This window comes from Triticum dicoccoides, chromosome 4B, assembly GCF_002162155.2.
Source record: "Triticum dicoccoides isolate Atlit2015 ecotype Zavitan chromosome 4B, WEW_v2.0, whole genome shotgun sequence".
Taxonomy (NCBI): Eukaryota; Viridiplantae; Streptophyta; class Magnoliopsida; order Poales; family Poaceae; genus Triticum; species Triticum dicoccoides.
The window spans coordinates 153,696,942-153,706,228 of NC_041387.1; positions in this window are offsets into that span (position 1 = coordinate 153,696,942).

The window sequence follows — 9,287 nt, forward strand, 5'->3', positions numbered from 1 at the left end:
CATGTTTAACTTGTTTTGTTCATATCTTCTAGGCCGTAGCTCCAAATCTAATGAACTTTGTATGTAACTTGTCTAGAATCTCGTGTAGATCATCGTGGTGCATCTTAACTTGCTGTTTAACAACTTGAACATAAGGTTTATTCAGATCTGGACCAATTTCGAAATATGCATATGAGGACTTACCGGAATTGTTATATGTTATTCCCGGCCTCATTTAAACTTGCTTTGATGTGTTGCTCTTGTTTGCATCATCTCCTACCATGAGTAGCTTCACGTAGTCTTGTCTTGCATCATGCTTGTTGTGCATCATGTCTTGTCTATGTGTGGTGTGTTTACTATGTTGTGTGCTTCTTCTCGATAGTTCCCGTTTCGTTGCGATCGTGAGGATTCGTTCGTCTACGCTTGGTTCGGCTTCATCCGTTCGTCTTCTTCATGGACTCATTCTTCTTCCTTGCGGGATTTCAGGCAAGATAACCGCTACCCTGGATCTCACTACTATCATTGCTATGCTAGTTGCTTCGTTCTATCGCTATGCTGCGTTACCTATATTTTGCTCATCAAGCCTCCCAAATTGCCATGAACCTCTAACCTTTGACACCCTTCCTAGCAAACCATTGCTTGGCTATGTTACCGCTTTGCTCAGCCCCTCTTATAGCGTTGTTAGTTGCAGGTGAAGTTCAAGATTACTCCATGGTGGACAGGATTTTGGTTGGGATATTACAATATCTCTTATATTATTAATGCATGTATATACTTGGTAAAGGGTGGAAGACTCGGCCTTATGCCTGGTGTTTTGTTCCACTCTTGCCACCCTAGTTTCTGTCATACCGGTGTTATGTTCCCGGATTTTGCGTTCCTTACGCGGTTGGGTGATTTATGGGACCCCTTTGATAGTTCGCTTTGAATAAAATTCCTCCAGCAAGGCCCAACCTTGGTTTTACCATTTGCCTCACCACCACCTATATTTCCCTTGGGAGTAATTAACGCAAGGGTCATCTTTATTTTAGCCCCCCCCCGGGCCAGTGCTTGTCTAAGTGTTGGTCCGAACCGGGCAGACTACGGGGCCACCTCAGGGCAACTCGAGGGCTGGTTTTACTCGTAGGCTGACCTCGGTGTTTCCCTGAGAACGAGATATGTGCAGCTCCTATCGGGATTGTCGGTGCATCGGGCGGCTTTGCTGGTCTTGTTTTACCATTGTCGAAATGTCTTGTAAACCGGGATTCCGAGTCTGATCGGGTCTTCCTGGGAGAAGGTATATCCTTCATTGATCGCGAGAGCTTATCATGGGCTAAGTTGGGACACCCCTGCAGGGTATAAACTTTCGAAAGCCGTGCCTGCGGTTATAGGCAGATGGGAATTTGTTAATGTCCAGTTGTAGATAACTTGACACCAGATCCGAATTGAAACGCATCAACCGCGTGTGTAGCCGTGATGGTCTCTTTTCGGCGGAGTCCGGGAAGTGAACACGGTTTTGGGTTATGTTTGACGTAAGTAGGAGTTCAGGATCACTTCTTGATCATTGCTAGCTTCACGACCATTCCGCTTGTTCTCTTCTCGCTCTTATTGGCGTATGTTAGCCACCATATATTCTTAGTCGCTGCTGCAACCTCACCACTTTAACCCTTCCTTTCCCATTAAGCTTTGCTAGTCTTGATACCCATGGTAATGGGATTGCTGAGTCCTCGTGGCTCACAGATTACTACAACAGTTGCAGGTACAGGTTATTCGATGATCATGACGCGAGAGCGATGCTTGCTTGCGTTGAGTTCTTCTTCTGCTTCTTCGATCAGGGGATAGGTTTCAGGTCGGCAGCCTAGGCTAGCAGGGTGGATGTCGTTTGAGTTTCTGTTTGTGTTCCATCCGTAGTCGGATGATGCTCTTATGTATTGTGATGTTGTATTCGTGTGGCGTTGTATGCCTCTCGTATGTATCCCCATCTATTATGTAATGTTGATGTAATGATATCCACCTTGCAAAACTGTTTCAATATGCGGCTCTATCCTTGGTGGGACCTTCGAGTCTCTTTAGGATAGTATCGCATATTGGGCGTGACAAGTTGGTATCAGAGCCTCGACCGACCCTAGGAGCCCCCTTGATTGTTCGTGTAGTTTGGCCGTTGTCGAGTCTAGAAGAAAACTATTTTCGAAGTCTAGTTATATCATAGAGTAGGAATTCTTTTACTCCTCAGCCTCTTCGTCGCTCTGGTGAGGAATCTTGACGTAGGTGTTTTGAATTACTCCTCTTCCCCTTCAAATTTTCTTTAGGATCACGCAGTTGGTTTTTCGGTCGTTGGCTCTCAGCTCTTTTCATCCAGTGCATTTCTCGTCAAGTCGACTCGAGCCTCTTCGTCTTTTCCAAGTTCAATCCTCAGTTTGCTCTCAACGAAGTTATTTCTCTATCCTCAGTTGTTTTCTTTTGCCACCCGCCCACCCCTTTTCCTTCTCAGAGCTGGAGTCTATAATCGAGTATCCATCCTACTTGTGCGAAGTTTGCTTTCTTTCCTCAATTATTTCAACCGGTGTCTTCTCTTCAAGTTATTCGTCGGTTCCCCCTTCCAAGTTGCCTTTGTTTTCCCGCCCTCCCACCCTCTTCTTCCCGGAGTCTAAGTCTCTTTCGACCATTAATTTCATTAGTGTGGTGCCTCTTCAGCCTTCCGTCAATTATTTCAACCGGTGAATTCTTGTTTTGTGCGGCTTTCTCCATCTCTTCTCCGGTGGATTCAATTCCATTTTTCGGTAGTGATTATATTCTTTCCCTTGGCTCAAGTGTTTTCCCTGCTCGTTCGCCTCTCACCAGTTTATCATTCCGGAGTTCGAAAGACATCTCAGGAGATTCGTCTGTGTTCCAATTAATTCGAGGTTGTCACCTCATTCAAATATTTCAATTGTTCCGGTGCATCATCTATCTTTTCAACAATCCTTTTCAACAGTGTTTTCTATTTGGTGGGCCCTAACCCACAGGTCTTTTCCCAGGATCTTACCTAACTCTTCTAATTCCCCCGGAGTTATTCTCAATTCTTTTCAAAGTGTGACGTAAGAATGGATTCCATCAGTCATATGCCTTCTCCGAGACCGATTTCAAATCGTTTTCATTGTTGCCTCAACCTTACGGTTTTTCATTCTCCCGGAGTATCTCAATAATTTTGGTGGTGTTTCTCGTCATCTTTTGAAGACCGAAGAAGAGTTTTTCCTCTAAATCTTATCTGTCCTCTCGAAGAGTTGTCTAGCTTCATATCATCCTCTCGATTTATTGCAGTTTGTCAGATATTCTTTCTTACACATCCGGAGTTTGTCAGAAGTTGATTTTTGTTTCGTTTCACCGGAGGCCATCATTCTAGCTACCGTTATCCAATTATCCCAGTGCTTCGTTCAAGTGTTCTTTAATCAGTTCATGATCTCTTTGTCCTTTTGCATCTAAATCCCCTCAAGCATATTGGTTATTCTAATCCTTCCCGGTGTTTCATTCTCTGTCGTTAGTCATTTCCGAATTCTAACGGTGGTTCTTTCAGATTCTTATTCCTTGATTATCATTTTAATCCATTCGTTCTTTTCAATCCTACCGGTGGTTCATGAAGACTTTCTCAAGTTTTGTGCCACATTCCTCTTAATCCTTTTTCAAGAAGAATAAGTAGTATGCAAAATCCTTTGCTTGTCATCAATCTAATTTGATGAAGGATAAGCATACAATAAATCTTATTCTTATTTCCTCAAAGCGAGTAATCCCTTTCTTCGAAGTTTGTTCTTGATGAATAAATTCTAGTCCCAAGTGTTCTCCATCTTTTCTTTTCCGCAGTTCAAATTTCCTCGGCCATTTCATCGGAACCTCCATCTAAATCATCGTAAGGCTCATCTTATTCTTTTCCTTCATTCTATCTCATCATCCTTTTGTTACCGGAGTTCTTCATGGTGGTTCTTCATGATTTAATCTTTTCTTCAAGAGTTCATCAAGATTTTGTTGGTGGAGTTCAAGTATCTTTTCTTCTCATCTTGAAGTGCAATTAATCCTCCATATTCCTTTGAAGTGGAGTTTTGCATTTCTTCGTTCTTCTCAGTTATCCAATCATTTCCGTTTGTGGCTGGTTATCACCTCATAATTTCTGAGATGTTATCCATAAGTCCACGACAAGCTTATTCTTTTTGTTGTCAAATTTTCTCAACAACTCCATTCAATCTTTTCTTCTAAGGTTGCTTTCTATTTCATTCGTGGCACAAGTTGTCAATTTCTTCTCCGTTCTTTTCACTCAACTCTTTTAATTCTTTCCGGAGGTTTTGTGTCATGTCTTCATGACGTATCATTCCATCCCCTCAAGTTCATGTTCTTTTCCTTCCATTTTCAGCCGGAGTGCTGCCTAAATCCTTTCAGTCTTATTTGTTTCTTATCTCGTTCTAACCGGAGTGGTTTCATAGTCTATCTGATTCCGTGAGCTTTCGATTCTCGTCATTCTCGTCGTTCCTCTCTTATTCTCGAGTGCTCTCGATCCTTTGCTTCTTCTCTAGAGTTCTTGTTTCACCTCATCCCTTTTCCCTTCCGTCCCAGTTCTAAGATCTCGGGACGAGATCTCTTGTTAGTGGAGGAGTGTTGTAACGCCCCGGATCTGATGCGCCAGGTGTCCTTCAGTTATTCACCGTCGTTGCATTGCCAGCTGCTTGTGTGTTGCATTTTGCCATGTCATCATCTACATGTTTTTCAAAACTTGCATCCGTTCAGGTGCCGCCGGTTCTCTCCGTTGTCCGTTCTGAGCCAGACACTCTCGCACGCGCCCGCGACACCTCCGAAATATTATTTTATAAGTGGCATAAAAATGTTCTCGGAATGGGTTGCAACTTTTCGTGCAGTATTATTATAGTGTAGACAGGCCGCCTGCCAAATTTCGTCGCATTCGGAGTTCGTTTTACTGCCCAACCGTTAAATATATAACTGCGATATAGTCGGCATATTCGTCGGGTGTTTTCGGTCTCCGAAAACCGTTGCCGGGCTGCCTTCTCTTCTCTCCTCTCAGCCCAACTCTTCTACACATCCCACCAACCCCTCACCTAAGTCCCCTCCGATCCGGACCATTGGATCGTGATCCGAGGGTCTGAAACGGAGCAAAAACCCCCTCTCAAAGCCCATTTCCCTATTTAAACGCCCCCCTCAGTCCATTTTTGGATAACCTAGTCTAAACCTACCCTAACTTCTCCCCTAACCCGCAGCCGCCGCCCCTCCTCGCAGTCTGCACCGGCCAAACCACCTTCGCCATTTGGCCGCGGCGCCGCCACGCCCCTTCAACCACTCCCCGCATGCCACATCCTCACCCCCACGCCCCGCAGCCACTTAGCCGCCTCCACGTCGCCTCCCCAGTGCGCCCACTACACCGCGGCCCGCCTGGCCCATCCGTGGCCCGTCCCTGGGCCTAAGCGGGCCCAAGCCGCCGCTGCACGCCCGCAACTCCCCCGCAGGCGACCAGCGCCTCGCCGCCGGTGACGTCCAGGCCAGGTCTCCTCCGGCCCCTCTCGGTTTCTCCTCCCTCTCCCCTTGCCATTCCCCCCATCTCTAACTACTCTCTCTCTCTCTCTCCGTCTTGGAAGCATCTGCCATGGAAGCCGGCGCCCAAGCTCGCCGGATCTTCACCTCCGGCGCCGCAAACCTCGGGAACGGGTTCCCCACCACCGGATCTTGCAGATCCCGGTCGTGCCTCGCCTTCCCCGCCGGTTCCTTGCCTCCCCGTCGTGCCTCCCGCGTCGCTGTTGACCGCTGCCGCCCCTGCCTCCCTCGATCCAGAGGGGATCGAGGAAGAGGAGAGCGCCCGTTCGGGCTGGCCTGGTGCGCGCGTGGGTCCCGCGACCCCTCCTCGGCCCAGCCGGCCCCCTTCCCGCTTCTGGGCCGAGCCCATGGGTGAGCCTTGCCTCTGTCCAGCGCCCTGTGCATCTATTAGTATTTTACACTCACTGTTAAAACTGCTAAGTCCCGAAATATTTTGACATTATCATGCCATGTTCATCGCATCATATCTCCTAGCATATTGCTCCGTTTCGTGCGTGTAATATGTCAAATTGTTCGCCTCAACGAGCACTTCATTTCATTCCATTGCATCATGTTCATTTGAGTTCATCTTGATGCCTGAATCATTATTGCAAGAGTGCTTCATAATGTTAGTTCCTATTTCTTAACAGAATGTGTGCATTTGTCATTTTTGCCATGTTTGATGTGTGCATCCTATGAGGTTGATGTCTACATGTGTTTTGAACTATGCCATGTCTTCTTTACAGAGGTTCTTACCATGTATTTTTGTGATCAATGTGGTGACTAGAACAAGCATGCAAATTAGGCTTCGTGATTTTGCTGATTTCAGTCCCTGTTCTGTTGTTATTTTTATGCCATGTAAACATGATGCTACAGAGAGATCCATGCATATTTTGAGATACTTCAGTAAGGGTGTTTTGAACATATGGTTTTTCTATAGCCATTCATGCCCCTGGTTGCAATTATGGAGTAGTCTAGCATGTCTTTTGCTTTCTCTACTTTTGCTACAAAATGTTTTCTGGCAGATTGTTTGCATGTTATTCAATTTTGCGAAGGTTGTTGTAGTTGATCTTTGCATGCTATGAACTTGTTCTTGCCTTGGGTAGTTTGATAAACATGTCTTCTTGCTGATGCTATGCTTATCTTGTCATGCAATGACTTGTTTTGAGTGAATCAAGCTTGTTAAGTAGTGTACTCGTTGTTGCTGTTTTGCTAGGCTGAATCTGTTATTTCGTGATGCTAGTTAAACCTGCTGCTACTAGTCATTCTATGCATAATATGGAGATGTTCACTAAGGGTGTTTTGTTCTACATGTTATGCTCTAACCATCCATGCCCCTGGTTGCAATTATAGCCTGCTGTAGCTTGTCGTAATCTTGCTCCAAATTTGCTAAATTATATTGATGTCAGCCTGTTAACATTAAGTTCAGTTGTTGCCATGATTGTTGTTAGTGATCCATGTACCCTATGAACTTGCTATTGCCATTCTTAGCTTCAGAAACATGTCTTCTTACTGTTGGTTGCCTTGTCATGCCATGTATTGCTCTGTGGTGAGTGGTACAAGCTCACCAACATGCCTACTTATCGTTGTTCCTTCCATGTTTGAATCTGTATTATAACTTGCCATGTTTACATGGGTGCCATCATATTTTCTGATCCTTTTTGGCTCATGGTCAGTAAGGGACTTTTGTTCTATGAAATTAGTAGATTCATGCCATGCCTTTTCTTGTCATGATAAGTTCCTGTAACATGTTGTTTGATAGCTCTAAACATTGCAACCTGATATTATTTCTGCAAAGTCTGAAACTGTTATTATTTGCAATCTTGCCATGTGTGTTTGAGCATGTTCTAGTGATTTCTGGAGATAGCGCAGTGTTCATGTTTTGTAATGCTTTACCTGTCAATAATGTCCATCCCTTTTGTTTTTATGTTGGGGTGCTGTAGCATCTTGTTTTGATGCTTGCAATATGCCTGGTTGCTGTTTTGGACAGAATGTTGCTATAACTTGTTTCATGTGTGTGTGTTGAACCGTTGCTCCGTTTTGAGTGTGCTCTATATGAAACTTGCTTGATTTTGCATGTAGCATGTTGCATCCATGTTTTGAGGTGTTTTTCTTGATGTTTGTGTGCATTTTGCATCAATGCCATGTTTAACTTGTTTTGCTCATATCTTCTAGGCCGTAGCTCCAAATCTAATGAACTTTATATGTAACTTGACTAGAATCTCGTGTAGATCATCGTGGTGCATCTTAACTTGCTGTTTAACAACTTGAACATAAGGTTTATTCAGATCTGGACCAATTTCGAAATATGCATATGAGGACTTACCGAAATTGTTATATGTTGTTCCCGGCCTCATTTAAACTTGCTTTGATGTGTTGCTCTAGTTTGCATCATCTCCTACCATGAGTAGCTTCATGTAGTCTTGTCTTGCATCATGCTTGTTGTGCATCATGTCTTGTCTATGTGTGGTGTGTTACTATATTGTGTGCTTCTTCTCGATAGTTCCCATTTCGTTGCGATCGTGAGGATTCGTTCGTCTACGCTTGGTTCGGCTTCATCCGTTTGTATTCTTCATGGACTCGTTCTTCTTCCTTGCGGGATTTCAGGCAAGATGACCGCTACCCTGGATCTCTCTACTATCATTGCTATGCTAGTTGCTTCGTTCTATCGCTATGCTATGTTACCTATATTTTGCTCATCAAGCCTCCCAAATTGCCATGAACCTCTAACCTTTGACACCCTTCCTAGCAAACCATTGCTTGGCTATGTTACCGCTTTGCTCAGCCCCTCTTATAGCGTTGTTAGTTGCAGGTGAAGTTGAAGATATAGGTAATCTTCAACTTCACCACCACCTATATTTTGGTTGGGATATCACAATATCTCTTATATTATTAATGCATCTATATACTTGGTAAAGGATGGAAGACTCGCCCTTATGCCTGGTGTTTTGTTCCACTCTTGCCGCCCTAGTTTCCTTCATACCGGTGTTATGTTCCCGGATTTTGCGTTCCTTACGCGGTTGGGTGATTTCTGGGACCCCCTTGACAGTTCGCTTTGAATAAAACTCCTCCAGCAAGGCCCAACCTTGGTTTTACCATTTGCCTCACCACCACCTATATTTCCCTTGGGAGTAATTAACCCAAGGGTCATCTTTATTTTAGCCCCCCCCCCGGGCCAGTGCTTGTCTAAGTGTTGGTCCGAACCGGGCAGACTGCGGGGCCACCTCGGGGCAACTCGAGGGCTGGTTTTACTCGTAGGCTGACCTATCCGGTGTTGCCCTGAAAACGAGATATGTGCAGCTCCTATCGGGATTGTCGGCGCATCGGGCGGCATTGCTGGTCTTATTTTACCATTGTCGAAATGTCTTGTAGACCGGGATTCCGAGTCTGATCGGGTCTTCTTGGGAGAAGATATATCCTTCGTTGATCGCGAGAGCTTATCATGGGCTAAGTTGGGACACCCCTGCAGGGTATAAACTTTCGAAAGTCGTGCCTGCGGTTATAGGCAGATGGGAATTTGTTAATGTCCGGTTGTAGATAACTTGACACCAGATCCGAATTAAAAAGCATCAACCGCGCGTGTAGCCGTGATGGTCTCTTTTCGGCGGAGTCCGGGAAGTGAACATGGTTTTGGGTTATGTTTGGCATAAGTAGGAGTTCAGGATCACTTCTTGATCATTTCTAGCTTCACGACCGTTCCGCTTGTTCTCTTCTCGCTCTTATTTGCGTATGTTAGCCACCATATATGCTTAGTCGCTGCTGCAACCTCACCACTTTAGCCCTTC